This window comes from Pristiophorus japonicus, chromosome 14, assembly GCF_044704955.1.
Source record: "Pristiophorus japonicus isolate sPriJap1 chromosome 14, sPriJap1.hap1, whole genome shotgun sequence".
NCBI lineage: Eukaryota > Metazoa > Chordata > Chondrichthyes > Pristiophoridae > Pristiophorus > Pristiophorus japonicus.
The window spans coordinates 32,117,658-32,142,589 of record NC_091990.1 but is presented as its reverse complement, the minus strand read 5'-3'; the positions used below and the strand labels follow the sequence as shown (position 1 = coordinate 32,142,589).

At 44.7% G+C, this 24,932-nt stretch overlaps 1 protein-coding gene across 2 annotated transcripts in view; it reads left to right on the top strand.

Moving 5' to 3' along the window:
- The window catches only part of LOC139279841 (hippocalcin-like protein 1), a 192,390-nt gene that overhangs the window by 148,027 nt on the left and 19,431 nt on the right, over nt 1-24,932 (top strand). The gene's annotated exons all lie outside the window — the stretch shown is intronic.

Sequence of the window (24,932 nt, the reverse complement as noted above, 5' to 3'; positions counted from 1 at the left end):
TCCCCTTACGCTGATGCAAACGGGTCCTATGCAGCAACTCTGCGCCAGCAATTGGGATTTCTGATTTCCAAGATGAGCTGGTGATCTGTCAAGGCGAAACCTGACAGATCACAAGTTCGGGATTTAACACGTGTGCAAGCGCATGTAGAAATCCTGAACTTGCGGGCCATTTCAAAGGTAGTAAGGCAGCATACTCTGACCCACCGCAAATTCTGGCCAGTTATTTCAGTTTTCATGGTTCCTTAATGAAAAAGGAGACTTCTAATTGTCAGTCTTTTCACTTATTGAACATAGATCTGTAATCAATATTTTAGTTTGTAAATTGTAATTTGCACAAGAATTTTTTTCTGCTCCTGCATTTTTGAGGTTTTAAAACAGTTTTTAATCTTCATATTTAAACTGGATTCTGTTCTTTGGATAGCAATGTTCCAGTGCCATTCTCTCACTTTTCCATCCCGAGTGGGCTTGCAGTCTTCGTAAGTACACTGGGCTCTGTTTTCTTTCTTATATTTCAAAATTGCCTTGTCACAAATGAATCATGAAGTGCTCAATGAACTGGATATCCTACAGCCCCCTTTGACGTTATGTTGAGACTATGGCTTCAAGTCTACACACATAATCCAATAGTAATGTATTTTCAAAAAATGGGTTAATTGAGTCCTCACCAATGCAAAGGATATCAGTCCACTTTTGTCACCCATAGTCAACATCGAGCACTCCTAAGTTAGGTATATAGTACGACAGCTGCCAAACAAAGCTCCAGTTACTCTTCCTCAACAAAGTACTTTCGCCCCAACTGCAGAGGAACAATTCCACAGCATCAGCGTGAACTTTTTCCCTTTCTACATGAACATAAGAATTAGGAGCAGAAGTAGGCCATATGGCCCCTCAGGCCTGTTCCACTATTCGATAAGATCATGGCTTCTCTTCAACCTTAACTCTACTTTCCCACCTGATCTCCATAGCCCTCGATTGCCCCTAATCCAAAAATCTATCTATCTCAGCCTTGAATATACTCAATGATTCAGCATCCACAGTCCTTTGGGGCAGAGAATTCCAAAGATTCACAAACTTCTGAGTGAATTACTCCTCATTTCAGTCTTAAATGGCCGACCCCTTATCCTGAGACAATGCCCCCTAGTTCTAGACTCTCCAGCCAGGGGAAACAGTCTCTCAACATCTACCCTGTCAATTCCTCTCAGAATCTTATATGTTTCAATGAGATCACCTCGAGAGAGTATAGGCCCAATCTACTCAATCTCTCCTCATAGAACAACCCTTTCATCCCTGGGATCAATCTAGTGAACTTCCATTGCACAGCCTCCAAGGCAAGTATGTCCTTCCTCAAATTAGGAGACCAAAACTGTGCACAGTACTCTGGGTCTGGTCTCACCAAAGCCCTGTACAATTGTAGCACAGTTGAACCTCTCTAGTCCGGCACCCTCAGGACCTGACCGGTGCCAGAACAAAGAATTTCCCGAACCACGAGAGGTCTCGCTTACCGGTACTGGTGGGCAGTGCCCAGGCTTCTGTGTCTGTGTGAGTGGGTGCTGCCACTCTGTGGGCAGCTCCCTCAGCATCCGCCATGCACTCACTGACTGACAGCCGCTCCCAGTCGATCGCTGAACACACTGATGCCAGCCATTGCAGCCGAGAAAAACTTTTTTAAAAAAACCCGCTATTCCCTCAGGCCCAATTAATGCCGAACCATGGATGTTTCTAGATGAGAGTATCCCGGACTGGAGAGGTACAACCTGTAATACTTCCTTACTCTTGTACGCTAACCCTTTTGCATTAAACATAAGAACATAAGAATTAGGAACAGGAGTAGGCCATCTAGCCCCTCGAGCCTGCTCCGCCACTCAACAAGATCATGGCTGATCTGGCCCTGGACTCAGCTCCACTTACCCGCCCGCTCCCCATAACCCTTAATTCCCTTATTGGTTAAAAATCTATCTATCTGTTATTTGAATACATTCAATGAGCTAGCCTCAATTGCTTCCCTGGGCAGAGAATTCCACAGATTCACAACCCTCTGGGAGAAGAAATTCCTTCTCGACTCGGTTTTAAATTGGCTCCTCGGTATTTTGAGCCTGTGCCCCCAAGTTCTAGTCTCCCCGACCAGTGGAAACAACCTCTCTGCCTCAATCTTGTCTATCCCTTTCATTATTTTAAATGTTTCTATAAGATCACCCCTCATCCTTCTGAACTCCAACGAGTAAAGACCCTGTCTACTCAATCTATCATCATAAGGTAACCCCCTCATCTCCGGAATCAGCCAAGTAAATCGTCTCTGTACCCCCTCCAAAGCGAGTATATCCTTCCTTAAGTAAGGTGACCAAAACTGCACGCAGTACTCCAGGTGCAGCTCACCAATACCCTGTACAGTTGTAGCAGGACCTCCCTGCTTTTGTATTCCATCCCTCTCACAATGAAGGCCAACATTCCATTCGCCTTCCTGATTACCTGCTGCACCTGCAAACTAACTTTTTGGGATTCATGCACAAGGAGCCCCAGGTCCCTCTGCACTGCAGCATGTTGTAATTTCTCCCCATTCAAATAATATTCCCTTTTACTGTTTTTTTTTCCAAGGTGGAAGATCTCACATTTTCCGACGTTGTATTCCATCTGCCAAACCTTAGCCCATTCGCTTAACCTATCTAAATCTCTTTGCAGCCTCTCTGTGTCCTCTACACAACCCGCTTTCCCACTAATCTTTGTGTCATCTGCAAATTTTATTACACTACACTCTGTCCCCTCTTCCAGGTCATCTATGTATATTGTAAACAGTTGTGGTCCCAGTACCGATCCCTGTGGCACACCACTAACCACCGATTTCCAACCCGAAAAGGACCCATTTATCCCCACTCTCTGCTTTCTGTTAGCCAGCCAATTCTCGATCCATGCTAATACATTTCCTCTGACTCTGCGTACCTTTATCTTCTGCAGTAACCTTTTGTCTGGCACCTTATCGAATGCCTTTTGGAAATCTAAATACACCACATCCATCGGTACACCTCTATCCACCATGCTCGTTATATCCTCAAAGAATTCCAGTAAATTAGTTAAACATGATTTCTCCTTCATGAATCCATGTTGCGTCTGCTTGATTGCACTATTCCTATCAGCCTGACATCGGTAGTGGGTAAAATGATGGAATCAATTATTAAGGATGTCATAGCAGTGCATTTGGAAAGAGGTGACATGATAGGTCCAAGTCAGCATGGATTTGTGAAAGGGAAATCATGCTTGACAAATCTGGAATTTTTTGAGGATGTTTCCAGTAGAGTGGACAAGGGAGAACCAGTTGATGTGGTATATTTGGACTTTCAGAAGGCGTTCGACAAGGTCCCACACAAGAGATTGATGTGCAAAGTTAGAGCACATGGGATTGGGGGTAGTGTGCTGACATGGATTGAGAACTGGTTGTCAGACAGGAAGCAAAGAGTAGGAGTAAATTACTTTTCAGAATGGCAGGCAGTGACTAGTGGGATACCGCAAGGTTCTGTGCTGGGGCCCCAGCTGTTTACACTACATTAATGATTTAGATGAGGGGATTAAATGTAGTATCTCCAAATTTGCGGATGACACTAAGTTGGGTGGCAGTGTGAGCTGCGAGGATGCTATGAGGCTGCAGAGCGACTTGGATAGGTTAGGTGAGTGGGCAAATGCATGGCAGATGAAGTATAATGTGGATAAATGTGAAGTTATCCACTTTGGTGGTAAAAACAGAGAGACAGACTATTATCTGAATGGCGACAGATTAGGAAAAGGGGAGGTGCAAAGAGACCTGGGTGTCATGGTACATCAGTCATTGAAGGTTGGCATGCAGGTGCAGCAGGTGGTTAAGAAAGCAAATGGCATGTTGGCCTTCATAGCAAGGGGATTTGAGTACAGGGGCAGGGAGGTGTTGCTACAGTTGTACAGGGCATTGGTGAGGCCACACCTGGAGTATTGTGTACAGTTTTGGTCTCCTAACCTGAGGAAGGACATTCTTGCTATTGAGGGAGTGCAGCGAAGGTTCACCAGACTGATTCCCGGGATAGCGGGACTGACCTATCAAGAAAGACTGGATCAACTGGGCTTGTATTCACTGGAGTTCAGAAGAATGAGAGGAGACCTCATAGAAACATTTAAAATTCTGACGGGGTTAGACAGGTTAGATGCAGGAAGAATGTTCCCAATGTTGGGGAAGTCCAGAACCAGAGGTCACAGTCTAAGGATAAGGGGTAAGCCATTTAGGACCGAGATGCGGAGGAACTTCTTCACCCAGAGAGTGGTGAACCTGTGGAATTCTCTACCACAGAAAGTTGTTGAGGCCAATTCATTAAATATATTCAAAAAGGAGTTAGATGAGGTCCTTACTACTAGGGGGATCAAGGGGTATGGCGAGAAAGCAGGAATGGGGTACTGAAGTTGAATGTTCAGCCATGAACTCATTGAATGGCGGTGCAGGCTAGAAGGGCCGAATGGCCTACTCCTGCACCTATTTTCTATGTTTCTATGTCCCGCTATTTCTTTCTTAATGATAGCTTCAAGCATTTTCCCCACTACAGATGTTAAACTAACCGGCCTATAGTTACCTGCCTTTTGTCTGTCCCCTTTTATAAACAGAGGCGTTACATTAGCTGCTTTCCAATCCGATGGTACCTCCCCAGAGTCCAGAGAATTTTGGTAGATTATAACGAATGCATCTGCTATAACTTCCGCCATCTCTTTTAATACTCTGGGATGCATTTCATCAGGACCAGGGGACTTGTCTACCTTGAGATCCATTAACCTGTCCAGCACTACCCCCCTAGTGATAGTGATTGTCTCAAGGTCCTCCCTTCCCACATTCCCGTGACCAGCAATTTTTGGCATGGATTTTGTGTCTTCCACTGTGAAGATCGAAGCAAAATAATTGTTTAAGGTCTCAGCCATTTCCACATTTCCCATTATTAAATCCCACTTCTCATTTTCTAAGGGACCAACATTTACTTTAGGCCAACATACCATTTTCCTTCCTAGTTGCTTGCTATACCTGCATGGTAACTTTGAGTTTCCTGTACGGAGACACTGAAATCTCTCCGAACACCAACATTTAATAGTTCCTCACCATTTAAAAAAAAATTCTATTTTTCTATTCTTCCTACCAAATTGAATAACCTCACACCTTCCCACATTATACTCCATCTGCCACCTTATTGCCCACTCACTTAACCTGTCTATATCCCTTTGCAGGCTCTTTATGTCCTCCTTACAGCTTACTTTCCCACCAAGCTTTGTATTGTCAGCAAATTTGGGTACATTGCACTTGGTCCCTTCATCTAAGTCATTTAATATAGATTGTAAGCAGCTGAGAACCCACTATATAGCCTGCCAATTGGAAAATGGCCTATTTATCCCTACTCTCTGTTTTCTGTCCATTAACCAATCCTCTTTCCATGCTCATATAGTATTCAAAACCATGAGCCCTTGTTGACGTTGCCTTGACTGTAATAACCCTGCCCCCACTAGGGCCGTACTCCCATTGCACACTGCTCCTTCACCCCGGCAGCCCTGATGCCGACAGCCAGCTGCGATGTAACCTAACCGTCTGATTGGCAGGCCTGTCCAGCCACTAACATGCGTCAGGAGGGTCCCGCCTTTCTCGCACAGATTGGTTGGCGGACCCCTCAACCTTCTCGCGGAGCCCCGGTTGAGAACCCCTGCTCTATAGTGTGAGGAAGAAATGTGTCGTGACAGAAGCAATTACTAGCAGGTGAATGGCCCTTCCAAAAGTTTGGAAACAACAAATTGTATCGCATAACGTGTGTGAAATTCCGGCCTCCCCAGGGTCCGTACGGAGTGTGTACGGACCCGGGGAGGCATTGCAAAAGCCGGTTTTCGCGCAATGCGCATGCGCCGAAAACCAGCTTTTCCGATCTGTCAAGTTCGGGCTTGACAGATCCAACACTTCTCAGCAGCAAGGACATTCGCAAGATTGCGCAATTTGCCCATCTCTTGCCCAGCGAATGTCCTTAAAACTCTTGCACCTGGTAAAAGCAGGCACATAGCCTACTTTTACCAGCATAAAAATTTTAAAACATATAAAAATAAATTTTAAAAACACATTTTTATGTTAAAACCCTGCCGACTAAGGTAAGTTTATTTTAAACCCTAATTACAAAACCTTTTTTAAAAAGTCAGAAAAATATGTTTTTCTCGAACACATTTATTAACTTTAATTTAAATTAATTTTTGTGAGGTGTGTTTTTTATTTTTTTATGTTGTGTTTCGTGTGTTTGGTTATTTTTTCTCATTAATAGCAATGAGAACTCATAGATACGGAATTCTCATTGCTATTAATGAGAATACTGTACCCGATTGGTTGTGCCACACGTGACTACACCTTCTGCGTCCGAATGTGGAGGATGGGAGCGCGCTCTGAAGCATGGGAAGAGAAGGCCTCCCCACCGGAATCGCAGACCCCTCCAGGATCACCAGGTAAATTCGGAAAACATTCTTGGGCTGGAGGCATTTATCCGAAAGAAGCCTCCGACCAGAATTTCAGGCCTAATACTTGGGCACACAGCATACAGGGATACTACGTGACTGACCAGATGTGTGATGATAAAAATATTCAAGTGAACTTGACTGCATGATTTATGAGCTTGTGGGTCACTGGTGCCTCATGCATGCAGATATTTATAAATCATTTGGTTGCTTAGGACATATTTTTTGACATTTATAATACCTTTTTAAATTAAATGAATTATAATGAGTAAACTGAGTTGTTATAACTCATAAATATCTATTGAAAGTTCTTTCTAATATCACTGTCACTGTGACTCCATTTCACATTCATTGAACAAATCACTGAAGTAATACCATTACTTCCACTGGTATTTATCCATCTCTATAAAGTCTGGTGAATAAATTGCACCTTAATGTATTTTTTAATTCCCCTAAATACTGGTAAACAACTTGTGCACAGCATTTAATGGTAAGTGTATAAAATATGGAGGTTTCTCTTTACTGAGGTGTAGAAACAGCATTGAGTATGCATTAAGAGAAGCTGAATTTGCAGAAACCTCACAGGGCCAAGTGAGTTATTCAATGCCTCCTACAGACCACTTCCAATGACCCCAGCCCTGCCAACCTGCTCATGAAATAATTGTCACATGCCACTGCTCTGCAGTGAGTTTTTTGTTTATATCCTAAAAATACAACATTTGGCCAGGAATGTTATTGATTATTAATTTATTTTAAATATTTTAAGTGATGATCTAGAAATGACTTGCATCACAATAACACTTTTTAAAAACTGTTGCATCTGCGGGTAGCCTCTAGAGGGCGATACACGAGTTTCCTGTGTCTACTCATCTGCGTTCCCATTGGCGCAGGCATTGGTGTTGAACTGGACTAAATAGCTGAACAACTTTGCAGCCTTTGCTGCTCAATCTGCACTCTAGTGGCAGACGGGGGGGTCAAACAGGTAAGAGAGCAACAATGCTTGGGTCTTGCACTTCACTCTCTGATAACTTCACTGCATGTATTAACAATATTTGTATTACACCTGTACAGAATTATGATCACTCAAGCACTATCTGTGCCCTGAAGGCAGCAGGGCATGGCATCAAAGCAGAGCAGAAAATGGCATAACTTCATTCGTTCAGACCTCCAAGCGCTCCTGGGAGACATTGACACCAGGTGTGGGTGCTACCAAGACACTCAGAATTAACGTGCCACCTGGAGGGAGGTGGCACTGGCAGTGATTGTCATCCCCCTCACCCCCAGGATTGTAGAACAGTGCACTCAAAGTTCCATGCCCTCAACAGGGTGGGAGGTTAATCCACTTCACACCTCTTCCTTTTCTTCTTTGCCTTCCTTGAGCACCAACATATTCTTCAACCTCTTAAAGCAGCACTTTCTCAACTAACCCTTCGGTGCTCTCTGGGTAAGGGGAGGTGGGAGGGGTGTTTAAATGCAGCATCTTCACTATGGCTACCCAGCTTCTCTCACAGCAATTGCATATATGTACAACCCTAACCCTCTTTCCTCCACTTCAACAGTCTCATACCTCCACAACTATTACTGCAGCTTTCCCCTGCCACTTGTCACACACTCCCCAACTGCTTGCGATATCTTCATTTGCTCTATCTTCTTGCAGTACAAACTGACACATTCTGCCAGCTAGCCAAAGCCAGGTCACTGGAGGGGTCTCGCCATCTTTAAAACCCTCAGCCCAGGCTGCTGACTGAGCATCTACACCGTCATCCCAGATCCTTGTCAAGCAGGACCCAGACACCAATCTTCATACCTGCCTCTGTCGCCTTACTCCCAAGGTGGCGATACTCGTCCATTCTTGGCTTCCACCCACCTTTCCTGCAGATGCACCCAGCAACGGGCCACACGGGAGCAGGAAATCTGCCAATGGTCCAAACCTGTGAGAAACAGTCTGAAGCAAGTGCAGGTGTTGGTAGGCAGAAAGGCACAAGAAAGTACTGCTTTAAAAAGTGCAAGACCCAAGCATTGTTGCTCTCTTACCTCTTTGACCCCCCCATCTGCCGCTAAAGAGTGCAAAACTAAAAGATCTCCAGACTCTTCTGTTTTAGGAACTCCTCCCGTCCACTTTGAACTGCTGATCCGCACAGCTGCTGTGCCTCACTGACCTGTGTCTAACTTAGTGGTTCCCAAACTTTTTGGGTTGAAGGACCCCTTTTCAAATAGATTAGTAATCACTGACCCCCATCTAAATTATAACACTATATAATGCTCATAGGGGGAGAAATTTGCGTTGGTTGCGCCTCCCGTTAGCACCTCCGCTTATGTGCTTCCTCCCCAGTGGTGAAGTAGTGGCCCCTGCGACCTGATGCAGAGTCGGCAGCGTGCTCTCCCCTTTAACGGAAGAGGAGGGCCCTGTGCTCCCACCAGCGCTAGGCGGCGCTCCGCGTATCGCTGCAAAATTCCCGCGGTTAGTGTCCCAGCCCCGCCCCCGAGAGGAAGTGGAGCGCGCAACATTGCGCTCTGCATCCTGTCGGGGGCGGTAACCCCAATTTTGCTGCCTTGGCGGAACTTCCGTGGCTGGCACAGGAAGTCCCGCCTTGCAGTGGTTACCAGCCCCAGACGAGATGCAACCGAATTTCGCTCCCATAATATCAAAGTGCTCCATGTAAAGAGTCTTTTAATAATGCTTTTAAGAAAACAGGTATTTACTAACATATCAGTGAGATGGGTGGCCAGCTTTTCGCACCAATTCTGGGTACTCCGTAGCAACAGATGGCCACTATTAGCCACTTAATGCTGGACAATTTTTAAAGCCGACAGCAGGCTGGCCAAGGTGAGTGAGGGCACGAGCACCCAAGCACATGCTGGCTCACCGCCGCACTGTCCCACTGGCATGCTCTGTAACCGCTGTATTGCAGGGTTGTGCGTGTTTGCGTGAACACATTCAGGCATGTGTTTGAAGGGTTCCGCAGGTGCTCGGATCAGCTGGCATAGGGAGGATGGCACAGGGTTGCGGCACCAGGGAGAGGAATCGGCTCGGCTGGCAGGGCGTGCTGGTTGCAAAGTGAACGGGAGCCGTGGGCCTCGGTGAGGAGGCAAGCCCAGCCATTGAGAATAATTCACAAGAACTCAATGTCAGTTTTATAAAGAGAAGCAGGCTTGAAATTACCTCCTGTTTGAGAAATACCCCAGTGCCGCAGCACTGCAAATCCAGGAAACGTGGCAGTGATTCGTCACATTGACACATCCACCAAACGATGACCTTATGTGCACAATATCTAGATGTAACATGCCCAAGGCAAGAATGGACCCCTTTTACCACTGATATGATATTGGAAGGAATATGGGTCCATTCCACAGTTCCTGACCGCTCTAAAATCGGCAGAAACTAAAATACTGACAAATCAAATAATTCATACCAAAAGCTATTAATTTTGTTTTAGATCAGGCAGTAGAATGTGCAGCAATAGAATATTTGATTTCTTATCAGTAATTTAAAACCGTTCCAAAACAATAAAAGTCAAAGGGCTAGATTTCCCACTTTTTTTGCCTGCTTAACGCCCACTTAACGTCCATTTTACCGCTGAAATGACGTATAACGCCCAGATATCGCCCATTTAGCCACAAAATGGAAACTGACGGGCGTTTTTCAGAAACTTATCGGCGAGCGTTACTTTCCCCATGTGTGTAACACCGGGAAAAAAATAATACCGCCCGCCCACATTCTTTGGGCGAAATCATCAGAATGGGCGAAATCAACGCCCATACTATCGCCCAGCGTTAGTTTCCGCACTGAATTAAGGCCGAGATTCAATAATACCGCTCGCCCACTTTTTTTTGTCGTAAAGATCATATTTGCCGAAACTAATGGCCATGAGATCGCCTAGTGTCACTTTCACCATCTCACACACATATCTCCCACAATATCGCTCGCCCAAAAAACCATCCGGAAAAAGTGGAACCAACTAATCACAGCGTTATGGATGCCATGTTCTTTAAAAGGCTGCTCTGCTTCAACCTCTGAGGAGTTCGGATGTACTCTGGAGGTGATGTGAACATCTATACAAACATCTTGACCACACTGACCAATTGGAATTTAATTGGTTTCTTCATCGGGACATTCATTGTTTGTGACCAATCGGTGGAAAACAGAGAGCTATTGCAATGGGGCTTGTCCTTTCTCACCCTCTCTTGATGACCAATTACATGCTGCAGACTTGAGATGGCCGAAGGTACACTCTGCAGCATTATGTGCCCAATGTAAGACATGCCAGACTGATGAGGAGGACCAGACGTTACACCTCCCGCAAGTACAGGGACAAGCGGTCTTACCTCGACTTGCCCGACACCACCTGCCTTCGGAGACTGCGCTTGCATAAAGTGGTTATCACTGAGGTGTGCCAGCTCATAAGGGGAGATCTGCAGCCTACCAGCACCATCAGTGCTGCACTGTCCATCGAGGTCAAAGTCGTCGCGGCACTGTCATTCTATGCGTCGGGTTCTTTTCAGGCCTCAGCTGGCGACATTTGCAGTCTGTCTCAGCATGCCACACATTGCTGCATTAGACAGGTCACTGAAGCCCTGTACGCACGCAGGAGAGACTTGATCAGCTTCTCTATGACCAGGGAAGCACAGAGTGAGAGGGCTGTAGGATTCTTCAGAATTGCAAACTTCCCCAAGGTGCAGGGAGCAATAGACTGTATGCACATCGCAATGTGGGCACCTTTTCAGGATGCAGAGGTTTTCAGGAACCGCAAGGGATTCCACTCCCTGAATGTCCAACTCGTTGTCGACCACCATCAAATTATAATGGCAGTGAATGCTAAATTTCAAGGCAGCATGCATGATGCTCACATCCTGCGTGAGAGCATTGTATCTGACTTGTTTAACAATCAGCCATAAGGTCAATGCTTGGTGACAAAGGATATGGCTGATCGCCCCCCTGCGTGACACCCACACTGAAGCCGAGAGGCGATACAATGAGCGCCACAGAACAGAACCACCACAATATCGTGGAGAAAACATTGGAGTGCTGAAGCAGCGCTTTGGATGCCTGGCCCACTCAGGAGGCGAGCTCCAATACCATCCTGAGCAGGTAGCTCAATTTGTGGTGGTGTGCTCCATGCTGCACAAATTGGCTATCAGGAGGGGACAAGAGTTGCCTGAAGAGGAGGACGAGGAAGTGGACGCTGATATCGGCCCAGACAATCAGGCTGATGCTGAAGCCATGCCCCCGCCCACCTCTGTAGACGCATGAAAGGTCCCATGGTGGCATGATAGCTGTAAGAGCCTTACGTCAGGAGCTCAACACCAGCGTGTAAAGGTGCAGCTATCTGAGCCAATGCTCAACAAGGTTTTGTTAAATAAAAAACATTTAAACCGAACATTTGTCTGAAATCATAAATATTTCTGTCAAAAACAACCCTCCCCCCCCCCCCCCCCCCCCCCCGCCGCTTCTTCGCCCCACCTCTCTACCCTTTCCCCCCCTGACTCCAAGCCGCCTGGCCGAGAAGCTCCTCAGGCGATGATTCATTGGAGGGGGGGTGGGGGGAAATGACGGCGGAAGCACTGCTTGGACGGATACGGGAGAGGATGATCCCGAGGTGGGAACGTGCTCCGAGCCAGAAGCAAGATGTTGCTGCTGGCTCTCGTGTCATTGGCAATGGGGGTGCGGCACCTTGGGGTGCAGTGCCGCGCTCCGGGACCACTGGGAGCCCTCTGCCACCAGTGATCCTGGCTACCAGCTCCAGGGCCTCCACCATCCCTTCCATGTTATATATTATTTGTTGGACAAAAACTCGGTGCTAACTATGTTCTTGGTGCTTAGTAGGCTTTTTGCTGCTGGTGAATCTCCCTCATGCCTCCCACAACAGCCAAACAAGCACACACCACACCCACACACGCTTTCAGTCCCTCTCGGTTCCCTCTCTCTGTCTCCTCTTCTGCGCATGTCATGATGACCCTTGACCCCCTGAATCGCGGGAATCGAGCGTTGTCATGCTGTTGCTAAGGACAGCGACACTTTACGGCAGAAGGTCAGAGAGATTTAACGCTACCACCCATTTCATATCGCTTGCGGTAACGCCCAATTTCAAAAATGGAAATTAGGTGCTTTGAGAATGGGCGAGAAGTTGGTAATCTGAAAACCCACTTTTACTGCCCACGCTGGAAATAACGCCCATTTTTGGGCGATATGCACAAAAGTGTAAAATCTAGCCCAAAGACTCTTCAGTAACTTTGAACCAAACTTCTATGATGAAAAGCCTTATGTAGGAGATGGAACTTATTTCTTGCGTCTCTTATTAGTCTTTATAGCAATACAACAAGAAGGAAACTAGCCAGCAAGGACTCCATCTCATTAAAGCTCTCTCTTTCCATTGATCCAGGCTAGCACAAAAGGAAGATTGCATAATTAAAAACCTATAAATCAAATCAGATTTTTACTGGTAACAGCCTTTCTGATGGGCTGAGTGATAGCTCCTTGTGAGTCTGGGGAACATGACCCCTGCTAAGACAGGCCTCCAGAAAATGCATACTGCAAGAAAAATTCAGAGGCAACCTGAACACCAAACTGACGAATCAATCAAATCGTTTATTTTGATGGGAAACTACCTGCAAGCATTCTACATATTAGTCAGCAATATGGATTTCTTAACCTTCCTGAATACAAGAGAAACAATGACAGGAGACTATCTCTCCTGGAATGTAATTGCAGAAGCTGTTTTACAGGTGCCTTCATACTGGCAAGCTGCCAGTTCCTATTAAAAAGAAAGTAATATGTTTTTTATAATCTCAAACAGTCAGATCTCCAATTTGTCGTCTATGATGGCATCTATTGTACATGGTCTGTGTAAGCAGCATGCTTGATGGGCTACATGGCTGTCTCTCTCATTTTTCTTTTGTTCTTAAAAATAAAACCGCGTTGCAAGTAGATCAGTGGATATTGAAATGTTTATCTCAATAGGGATTTGCTCTTTAAGTTGCAATGAATGAAAAGAAGAGAAAGACAGTTTGAAAAAAATAAATTGCAGTACAAAAATGGTTGAGACATAGCAGCGTGTTATTTCCACATTAAAAAGTGCTGGCAACGGTATGCCTCCCCCTGTGCAATTTAGAGTGATCCTGACAGAATGTTTAAATATTAATCTAACTGCTACATTGCTGAAGGGTGTGGGTGTTGGGTTTGGTATTTCCTCTTGAGTATTGAATGTTCCGTTCAGCTTCCAGAATTATCCCATTTTACATTGTATGAAAAGCTGGTTAACTTTGAGTTGTGTAGAGTCCAGCAGAACTACACAACTCCCCATGCTCAAGCCTAGTGTGGTGGCTGACACCACCAAAACATCTTAACTGGCCACTCATCTCATTGCTGTTTGTGGGACCTTGCTGTGTGCACATGGGCTGCCACATCTGCCTACAAAACAGCAGGGTTCAGATGTAATGAATTGGCTGTAACGCAGTTTGGCACACTCCGAGGACGACAGTCCAACACATTTCCACAATTTTAATTTCTTTAATTTTTAAGCTGCAAGTAGATTCTGCATTTTTAGTGATTAGAGTCATGATATCGGTTCAGCTGGAGTAAAAGCAGTAAATACATTGAAAATTAAACTTGAATTTCCACATTTCAAGGCTTGTTATTTTTAACAACCAATGACAGTGAGCGCCTGTCTCAGAGACCAACAAAGGCCAAGTGATTCATTGGATTCAATACAGCTTACAGCAGCTGTGGAGAAAGCAAGCTCATGTTAATCTATCCAGTATTAATGCAGCAGATCGACAGCGGGTCGGTACATTTATCTCTCGGTCAGCCTTCCATAATAATCTGTTTATTTGTAACCTGTCCAAGTAAACACAGGAAGCATTTACTTGACTGAGCGGAGTGCCAAAAGGATGTGGCACACTGAAATAAAGGAATGGGAGAGAGGGTCAGTGCAACTGACAAATAAAAATAGCAGGGCTACGGGGAAAGAGCAAGGGAGTGGGATTAATTAGATAGTTCTTTCAAAGAGCTGGCATGCACACGATGGGCTGAACGGCCTCCGTTTATGCTGTATGATTCTATGACTGTGTCCTAATGATCCACATGCAGTAAGGATCAAAATGGTGAATCACAGACAGATCTGGGCTGCTCATTAGGATTTCTTTTTTTTTTTAAACGTAGATAATATTCTAGAAAGTGACTATTGATCTTCCTATTGAACCACTTTCTGCACCTTATTTACACCATGATAAAAGGGAAAGTGTTTTTTTTTTTAAAAAGGTGTTCCATTCTGTAATCCTTAAATGTGAAACTTATTAATTTACTTATTTCAGTTCTGAGGTTTGCCGCAGTGCAAATGCTGTGGGTGTTACATCAGCTTTCATTGGTGTCAGTTGAGCTGTGTTGAAGTTCATTGTGATGAGGGAATTCGTGTGAGTGAACTTCTTCACAGATTTGCTTAACCACTGACAACCTTCAGCATATAAAAGTGGCTGAGACGATGGATTATGGAGATATATTTAACATGGATTTATTATTAATGTGCAAAGCCTGTTCCTCATCCACACACATTACAGGTAAACTGAAGAAAACAAGGCTATTTTCAGGAACTGTACAGAAACATTGCATCACACCAATCTTGCCCATTGGTAATTTATCAACTAAGTAGTAATTGCAAGTCAAAATGCACTGGAATACCACCTTATCAAAAGACTGTTTAACATTAGGGAGGTGACCTACAGAATAAGTTTGGCTATTTTGTCATATCCAATCAATGCACCATTAGTTTTTAACATCCTAACTAGAATGTTTATAGGCACCATATAAGTTGTTCTTGTTGAATATCTTACCTCCTCAATTATAATTTTGTTTTTGTTGGCTGCTTTCCTTTGTGCACAGTATTGACTTAGCTTGGACTCTTAATTAATAAAATCTGACAATTGCAGGATAATTTCTAACCTTTGCATTTCCGGTGGGCAGCTTCATTCGCAGAAATTCTGGCCCTTGTGATTGTAATATATTTGCTTCATGGGTTCTTTGCTTAAGAATCCATAGCAACATATGGCTATGTGTTGGTTTGTTAACAAAGGTTTAACCATCAAACTACACATTACCAGTTCATCCACTGGGCTCACAACTGCATACCTCATTGTGGATGACCTAGACCCAACTGACTGGGGTTTTATTGACTAAGCCATTCATAATGCAACAGCTCTACAAACGATTCTAATTACATATAAAGCCGAGTGCCCTTTTATTTAAAGGGGCACTAGAACTAACAAATTAACAAATAAAACTTTGTGAAACTTAAACGGTCAAATTAAAATTTGGTTGCCTGGGGTGATGATGCACTCCAGTCCCTCCGGTGCCCACCTCTCACGGAAGGCCACGAGTGTACCAGTAGACACCGCGTGCTCTATCGCCAGGGACACCCTGGCGCGAACGTAACAACAGCTCTACAAACCTGTGAGCATTCTCACAGGTGCATACATTACAGTGATGAACTTTATAACCAATGAAAATCAACTTTCCTCTCAACCTGAACCATCAATCGGAGCATTGCAGGTGAGTTCTATGCTGCTCTCACCTGATACCCGCACACTAACATGTCCCAATAGGAGGCAAAGGATGGTGATCAGGAACAAGAAGCTTCCCTAGCCAAGGGATACGATGGCCACTTGTGGTGTCCCCAAGGTTGGCCTGGCTTTGAGTAGCTGGTGGGTTTCTTTTCCTAGTCCACATACCACTATCACCATCTAATGCATTTACCTACTGAAATGTTGGAGAATACTCTGTTGACCATCATTGTGCCTATTTTTGTCATGATTGGGATATTGTGCACCTCGTTTTCTGAATCTAGTGTCAAATTTTAGTACCAAACAAATAAATAGTTTTACATTACATAATTCAGTACACTGCGCAAGAGTTAAAGATAAAGTGGCACAACAGTTCCCAGAGATAAAAAGTGAAGCTCCTGAGATTGCCTTTTATCGCTTAAAAGTAATCTCCGATCTATCATTAGTTTCAAGACCTTTCATGTGATTGCAATGCAAAGTCTTTCAAATTGAATGGAATACTTAGGAACTTCCAATATTTAGATACTCGCAGGGCATTTCATTCAATAGTATGCAGATTGTATATGCAGCAACTGATAATATCAGGGAATAATTATAAGCTTCAACATGTGATGCAGTTTGTTCATATAGAAGTTTACCTGCACAACAGGTACATTTATAGAAATCCATGCATCCTACTTTTATACATCTTTAAGTAGCAATGTGTCCCTTCAATGGCTTAATTCTCATTCTTTCTCCTCTTGACCATGTTCTTTTCAAAAATGGGCATAGGACACAAATCTTATGCACATAGATTGGGCTAGCCAAACTAGAAGCAATACGGTGGAGGAGGATTTCCTGGAGTGCATAAGTGATGGTTTTCTAGACCAATATGTCAAGGAACCAACTAGGGGGGAGGCCATCTTAGACTGGGTGTTGTGTAATGAGAGAGGATTAATTAGCAATCTCGTTGTGCGAGGCCCCTTGTGGAAGAGTGACCATAATATGGTGGAATTCTGCATTAGGATGGAGAATGAAACAGTTAATTCAGAGACCATGGTCCAGAACTTAAAGAAGGGTAACTTTGAAGGTATGAGGCGTGAATTGGCTAGGATAGATTGGCGAATGATACTTAAGAGGTTGACTGTGGATGGGCAATGGCAGACATTTAGAGACCGCATGGATGAATTACAACAATTGTACATTCCTGTCTGGCGTAAAAATAAAAAAGGAAAGGTGGCTCAACCGTGGCTATCAAGGGAAATCAGGGATAGTATTAAAGCCAAGGAAGTAAATTGGCCAGAAATAGCAGCAAACCCGGGGACTGGGTGAAATTTAGAACTCAGCAGAGGAGGACAAAGGGTTTGATTAGGGCAGGGAAAATGGAGTACGAGAAGAAGCTTGCAGGGAACATTAAGGTGGATTGCAAAAGTTTCTATAGGTATGTAAAGAGAAAAAGGTTAGTAAAGACAAATGTAGGTCCCCTGCAGTCAGAATCAGGGGAAGTCATAACGGGGAACAAAGAAATGGCAGACCAATTGAACAAGTACTTTGGTTCGGTATTCACTAAGGAGGACACAAACAACCTTCCGGATATAAAAGGGGTCAGAGGGTCTAGTAAGGAGGAGGAACTGAGGGAAATCTTTATTAGTCGGAAAATTGTGTTGGGGAAATTGATGGGATTGAAGGCCGATAAATCCCCAAGGCCTGATGGACTGCATCCCAGAGTACTTAAGGAGGTGGCCTTGGAAATAGCGGATGCATTGACAGTCATTTTCCAACATTCCATTGACTCTGGATCAGTTCCTATGGAGTGGAGGGTAGCCAATGTAACCCCACTTTTTAAAAAAGGAGGGAGAGAGAAAACAGGGAATTATAGACCGGTCAGCCTGACCTCAGTAGTGGGTAAAATGATGGAATCAATTATTAAGGATGTCATAGCAGCGCATTTGGAAAATGGTGACATGATAGGTCCAAGTCAGCATGGATTTGTGAAAGGGAAATCATGCTTGACAAATCTTCTGGAATTTTTTGAGGATGTTTCCAGTAAAGTGGACAAAGGAGAACCAGTTGATGTGGTATATTTGGACTTTCAGAAGGCTTTCGACAAGGTCCCACACAAGAGATTAATGTGCAAAGTTAAAGCACATGGGATTGGGGGTAGTGTGCTGACGTGGATTGAGAACTGGTTGTCAGACAGGAAGCAAAGAGTAGGAGTAAATGGGTACTTTTCAGAATGGCAGGCAGTGACTAGTGGGGTACCGCAAGGTTCTGTGCTGGGGCCCCAGCTGTTTACATTGTACATTAATGATTTAGACGAGGGGATTAAATGTAGTATCTCTAAATTTGCGGATGACACTAAGTTGGGTGGCAGTGTGAGCTGCGAGGAGGATGCTATGAGGCTGCAGAGTGACTTGGATAGGTTAGGTGAGTGGGCAAATGCATGGCAGATGAAGTATAATGTGGATAAATGTGAGGTTATCCACTTTGGTGGTAAAAACAGAGAGACAGACTATTATCTGAATGGTGACAGATTAGGAAAAGGGAAGGTGCAACGAGACCTGGGTGTCATGGTACATCAGTGATTGAAGGTTGGCATGCAGGTACAGCAGGCGGTTAAGAAAGCAAATGGCATGTTGGCCTTCATAGCGAGGGGATTTGAGTACAGGGGCAGGGAGGTGTTGCTACAGTTGTACAGGGCCTTGGTGAGGCCACACCTGGAGTATTGTGTACAGTTTTGGTCTCCTAACTTGAGGAAGGACATTCTTGCTCTTGAGGGAGTGCAGCGAAGATTCACCAGACTGATTCCTGGGATGGTGGGACTGACCTATCAAGAAAGACTGGATCAACTGGGCTTGTATTCACTGGAGTTCAGAAGAATGAGAGGGGACCTCATAGAAACGTTTAAAATTCTGACGGGTTTAGACAGGTTAGATGCAGGAAGAATGTTCCCAATGTTGGGGAAGTCCAGAACCAGGGGGCACAGTCTAAGGATAAGGGGTAAGCCATTTAGGACCGAGATGAGGAGAAACTTCTTCACCCAGAGAGTGGTGAACCTGTGGAATTCTCTACCACAGAAAGTAGTTGAGGCCAATTCACTAAATATATTCAAAAGGGAGTTAGATGAAGTCCTTACTACTCGGGGGATCAAGGGGTATGGCGAGAAAGCAGGAAGGGGTACTGAAGTTTCATGTTCAGCCATGAACTCATTGAATGGCGGTGCAGGCTAGAAGGGCTGAATGACCTGCTCCTGCACCTATTTTCTATGTTTGATAGGAAATGACTGTGCAGGTAATGGGCTGCAGCCTGACTTAAAGGGACAGAGCTATTAGATTTATGAATTTCACTGGAGAATAATCGCTCAACAATTGGTGGTCGTTCCTTCTGTTGCCAAGGCCCCAGGTCTGGAACACCCTGCCTAAACCTCTCTGCCTCTCTACCTCTCTTTCTTCCTTCAAGGCGCTCCTTAAAACCTACCTCATTGACCAAGCTTTGGGTCACCTGCGCTAATTTCTACTTATGCGGCTCGGTGTCAAATTTTTCATCTCGTAACACTGCTGTGAAGTGTCTTGGGATGTTTCACTGCGTTAAAGGCGCTATATAAATAGAAGCTGTTGTTGGTAGGAGTTGCTATAATGAGGCTCGGGCTGAAGTCCATTCCTGTGTTGCCCCTGATTTGGAAGTGTTTGATGTTGACACTGAAGCATACATTTTCTGAGTGTGTACCGGTGGTGAGGAGCCTCCGTAGTACTGGTGCATATTGGCAGATTGCAGGCACACAGCTTGCAATCGAGCTTCCTCCCTGCCAAGTGGTCAGAAAATGATCTCTCAGCACCTGAAATGGAAATGACCTCGATAAAAAATTCACAAAAAGAATTGTATATTAAAAGCAACTGGCAAAACATTGAGACACGTTAGCGTTAGCATCTGTGTGAAAGTTAGCTTATTATAACATTTTTATGTCTTTTCAGACTTTTTCCTTATGACATTGTGACTGCTATTTGAATGATTCTTCGAACTTTCTTTAATTGCTTTTGTGAGGGGTGCTTCAGTGAGCACAGCTTACAATTCTAGTTTAAATAGGACAGTGTTCCTTGGGGATATGTTTGCAGTCCATACATTTACAGCAACAGATTAATAATCCTACATTTTCAACCCTACATGTATCAGTTCTAAAAATGTAATCTAGCAGTGGCAATGTCACTCCCCTAATGCTTAACAGGGTAGGCAATTCATTACTGATAAATACTTGCCTGCAGGGCTCTTTCTGGTCTGGGGTCCTTTTGCTCAATTTTTATTTTTCATGTAATATTCATTTTTCAGGAATGCCTCATGGAATGTACATTCTATCACAGGAGCACCAGAAAACTGTTCCAATTTATTTTGCTCAATAAAGCAAAATAGGGCAGTGCAGAGATGTAGGTCAGTGTTTGAACAGAGCTTCAAGGTGACTACAGAGGTTGTACAGTGGAGCAATAGGAGTGTTATTAATAAAAAGCAAATATAAAACTGGGAATCCAAAATCAAAATGGCAAATGTTAGAAGGCTCAGCAGCTCGTCAGCATCTGAGGAGAAACACAGCAGTTAACCCGTCACCAGAATTGGAAAAAATGATGGAGGAACAACATTTAAGGGGGTGGGGGGGGGGGGGTGGAGGGGAGATAAAACAGACATACAAGGAATACTGAGGTAATTGATCAGCCATGATCTTATTGAATGGTGGTGCAGGCTCGAAGGGCCGAATGGCCTACTCCTACACCTATTTTCTATGTTTCTAGGACGTAAAATGATCTGTAAAGTGCTTAAAAGGAAAGGAAGAAATGGCTGAAGCGACATTAACATGTGACAATCTGAAGAAGCTCAGGCTGGGTCGTGATTGGAACAATGTGCAGGTGGGGGCGGTCTTGACCCTTGGGGGCGACCTGCTTTCTTCCCAAACTGCTTGTTTCTGTTCCATTTTGCCAGCTTTTTGTGTGCCCATTTCAGACCTACCTTACCCTCCAATCACACCGCGGTACATACATTATTAGCCCTGATTTTAACCGACTCTGCCCAGCAGGAACAGGGTGGGTTCGGGTCAAGCGCCCGTTTCACACCCTGTCCGATTTCACCTGGAGGGATCAGGTCGGACACCCACACGATTTTTTTTGTTGTTGTTGACCAATGGAGAGTAAAATCAGAGGGGGGATGTAACCCCAACCCCGTTCTCACTGGGGGTGGAGGTGTTAGGTTAAAAACGAGGCTAATGTCTCCATTTCCTAAAGGTCTTTCAGTTCTTTTAACATTCTTTCTATTGTTTCAAGCTATCGCTTCAGCCATTTAACCATCTTGTTTTCCGTTTTAGCATTTTATCTTCCTTTCTGTGTGTTTTCCTTTTCTCTTCCCTTTGTTCTGTTCCTTTTAAAAATTCCTTTCATCTGTATTTTTGTTCCATTGAAGGGGTTGAATGTGAAGCCTGATTAGCAAGTGACAGAATTGGAGTTATGTAAGAATTGCATCTTGTCAGGTGCTTTTGTCTTTGGATTTATGCAGATTATTAGCAACCTGCAGAAGGTTGGGAAGGTAGGAGCAAGCTGTCGTGGATATAGAACGATGCAGATGATCATTGTCCTTTATAAAGGAGCTAGCAGCGATTCCCAAAAGCACAATAGCTCACTTTAGTCTCAGTGGTGGATCCTAAAGGGCATTATTCACCAGAAATAATGGCATCCTGTCAGTATCCATGAACGATACTCCAGGGAGAGGGAACAGAATTGGAGGAATTTCACCGTACACTCGGAGCTATCTTCCAGAGTATTTGAATGTAACATTGCTATTTGGATTGATAATTGTGTAGTAGATAAGGTTATTTATTCAGTCTGGACCCGATGGGAGTCCTGAGAGGCATTAAAGTAGGCTGTGTGGGCCAATGTCATTGCCATCATGGACTTAAAGAAAGGATGACTGGACACATCCTCAGGACATCCCATAGTGCTTCACAGCCACAGAATCACTTTTAAAATGTAGCTATTATTGTTACATGAGCAAACATGGTAATCAATTTGCACACAGCAAGGTCCCACAAACACCAATGAAATGTATAGCCAGATAATCTGTCTTGGTGGTGGTGAATGTTGACTGGGACACTAGGAGAACTTCCTGCTCTTCAATAAACTGCACAGATAGACAGCACCTCAGTGCAATGTCTTGCCTCAGACAATGCACCACTCCCTCATTGTGGGCCAAGGTTATGTGCTCAAATCGTTGGGTGGGGCTCAGAGCACAACCTGCTGATTTAGAGAAAGGTTTGCTCATACTGTCCCAAATGGACACTCCTTTTTTTAAAAAAAACTAAAAATACACCAAGATTGGAGCCATGAACAAGCCCAAAATATGTGGCAACATCTGTGGATCCCTGCAATATCCCCAAACATACCAGGGGTTCCAGCAATGGAGTGTTGCTGGAACGTAATACACTCTGGCCGCGATCTCGCCAACCGGGGCAGCCAAGGTCGGTGGTGGGTGATGACCCCGCTCCTTACTCCAGCCCATACTGTGTGAAGAATCTTCTCTCGATTGGGCTTGTTAAGCCCGCCTTGCGAGGTTCCCGGCCAATTAAAAGGAAGCAGGTCTGATGACGTCATTTGATAACGCATCATCAGCCAGTTTCCTTAAAGGGACCATGTCCCCATTGATTTTGACAATTGTGCTGTCAGTTTTCTGCTGCAAACACTGACAATGACTGCATAAAGGTGCACGGCTGCACCCAGGCTCTTCCATAAATCCCTCCATATGCTTATGGAGGGAGTCACAGCACGCAGGGAGGTTCTCTTCCCTTCCAATGGGCAGGAGATCAATGCAGCCTGGTTGCACATTGCACAGGAGGCCATAAGCAGGGATATGGTCAGGAGGACCTGGCTGCTGTGACGCAAACCTTTCAATGATCTCAGTAGATCACGAAACGTTACTGCAAAGCTACACTCAACCTCATCCTGCTGTGCCACTCATTACATCCCCATCACTCTCCTCCACCCTACTCTTGCACATCCTTACTCGCACCAACTTACCTTGCATCTCAACCATCCCTCCCTCTCTCTATTACATTATTACTTCCCGTCTCACTAACCACACCTCACACTCGCCCTCATCCTTGTCTAATTGTACCAACTAACAATACACAAGGGTTGGGACTTGGGTCTTTTAACCAATGTCCATGTAGAGTTTCTGCTAATGCGTAGTTAAACATTGAAATCTTTATTTTGAACACTTTGCGTTCTTGGACAGATTTGTGTGAACCTTTCAAAGTGGCTTAGTGAGTTGTAGTGAATGGTGAGACATAAGGGTACCCCCCCGCAATGGTGATGAGTGTGAAAGGAATCCCTTGGGAATTATAGGGATGCTTTATGGTGCTGATGTGGGGTGGTGCCAACCTGGTGCATCATGTGGCAGCCAAGATGTACAGCGTTAGGTGAAGTAAATGTGGCCATGGTGAGGCCATCCCTGGTGTCCCGGGCAGCAATGTGCTCATGTGCTCATGCCCTGTGTCCTGTGCAGTATCAAGTGATTGTGGAAAAGTTTGGTGATGCTGGTGGGATCATGTTGAGGCTGATCGTGGGGAGATTCTGAGGACCAAGATGAGATTTTCTCAAGGGCACCGATGCTGATGGAATAGATGGTAGCTGAAGTTGAGATGACAAAAGTGATCTGTCACTGGTGAGAGAGGTTGCTCCAAGGAGGTGACAGTGAATAGAGAGTTCACTGCAAACACTTCCAAGCTGCATACAGCTCAAAAGTGTCCTCCAATCCTAAAGACTTCAGCTTCTGAGATTGAAAAGTGAACAGCTGTGAAATGGTAGCTTTTATACCTCTTCTGCAGCCGTCAACTAGTCAAAGCAATGGAGAGTTATTGAGAACCCGACACACTTGCCTGACATGAAACCCAAGCGACGGGAAGCTCCTGAAAATTTTGAAAAATGTTAAGTACCTGCTAAAATTCTTTTTAAATACCTTTTAAAGTACCTCTTCATGATTTAATTGGCTGGCCCGCGGCTTGGCGTCGGGTCTGTGAACCGCAGCCAGACCCAGCACTTTGGAAACTGACGAGGAGGCGGATTCAGAGTGGACTTCCACTCCGTTGTCAATCACGGCCATTTTGACAGCGGGCCCACCTCCAAACCCGCACTCGCAGGGCTGGTAAGATTCTGCCCATAGTGTGTGATTTTTAACAGCCCACTTGTCAAACCTCCATTCTTTCTGTATGTGGCTGGTTCTCACCAGGTTCATTAAAATGAAATAGATGATCAACAATTGCTGTTGTCCTTTTTCATGTTGATGAAATTGATCAGCCACCAATGATTAATGAGAGGAATTTTAATTCCAAGGTGGAAATACTGGCAGGATGTTCAGGCTGCCCGCCCGGGAGTTACAGTAGTAGGCCCGGTCCCTTTTAATATATAGGCTTCATTAACATTCCACCTCCCTGCTTCACGGCCGAAACAGTGCTCAGAGGAAGGTCATTGGCTTTGGGCCAATGAAAATTTGGCAGCCCGAAGCCACTAGGCCGGAAGTCAGGTAGGCCATGGGACGGGCAGGAGGGTTTCACAGGTCAGTAGGCAGTTAAAATTGCACCTAATGACATTTTAGGACCCCAATTTATATGTATTGACGAGGCTGCTGCCTGAGTCAGGCTTTAAGAAAACAGTGGTGTTAAAATGCCCGTGGGCAGGAAAAGAGCGCTAAATGCAACGCTTGGATTTTAACTCCCAATCCACCTGGTTTCTGCTAGGCTGAGGGAGTTTAAATTCTTAATTCTCAATGGCAGAACTGTGTGTGTGCACAGGGAGAGAGCGAGAGCACGATCCAATAAAACAATCAAACTCGTAATTACAGGTTGTACCGAACTAATAAAATGTAAAGAAAAATAAAATTGACCCAGTACATGTGGA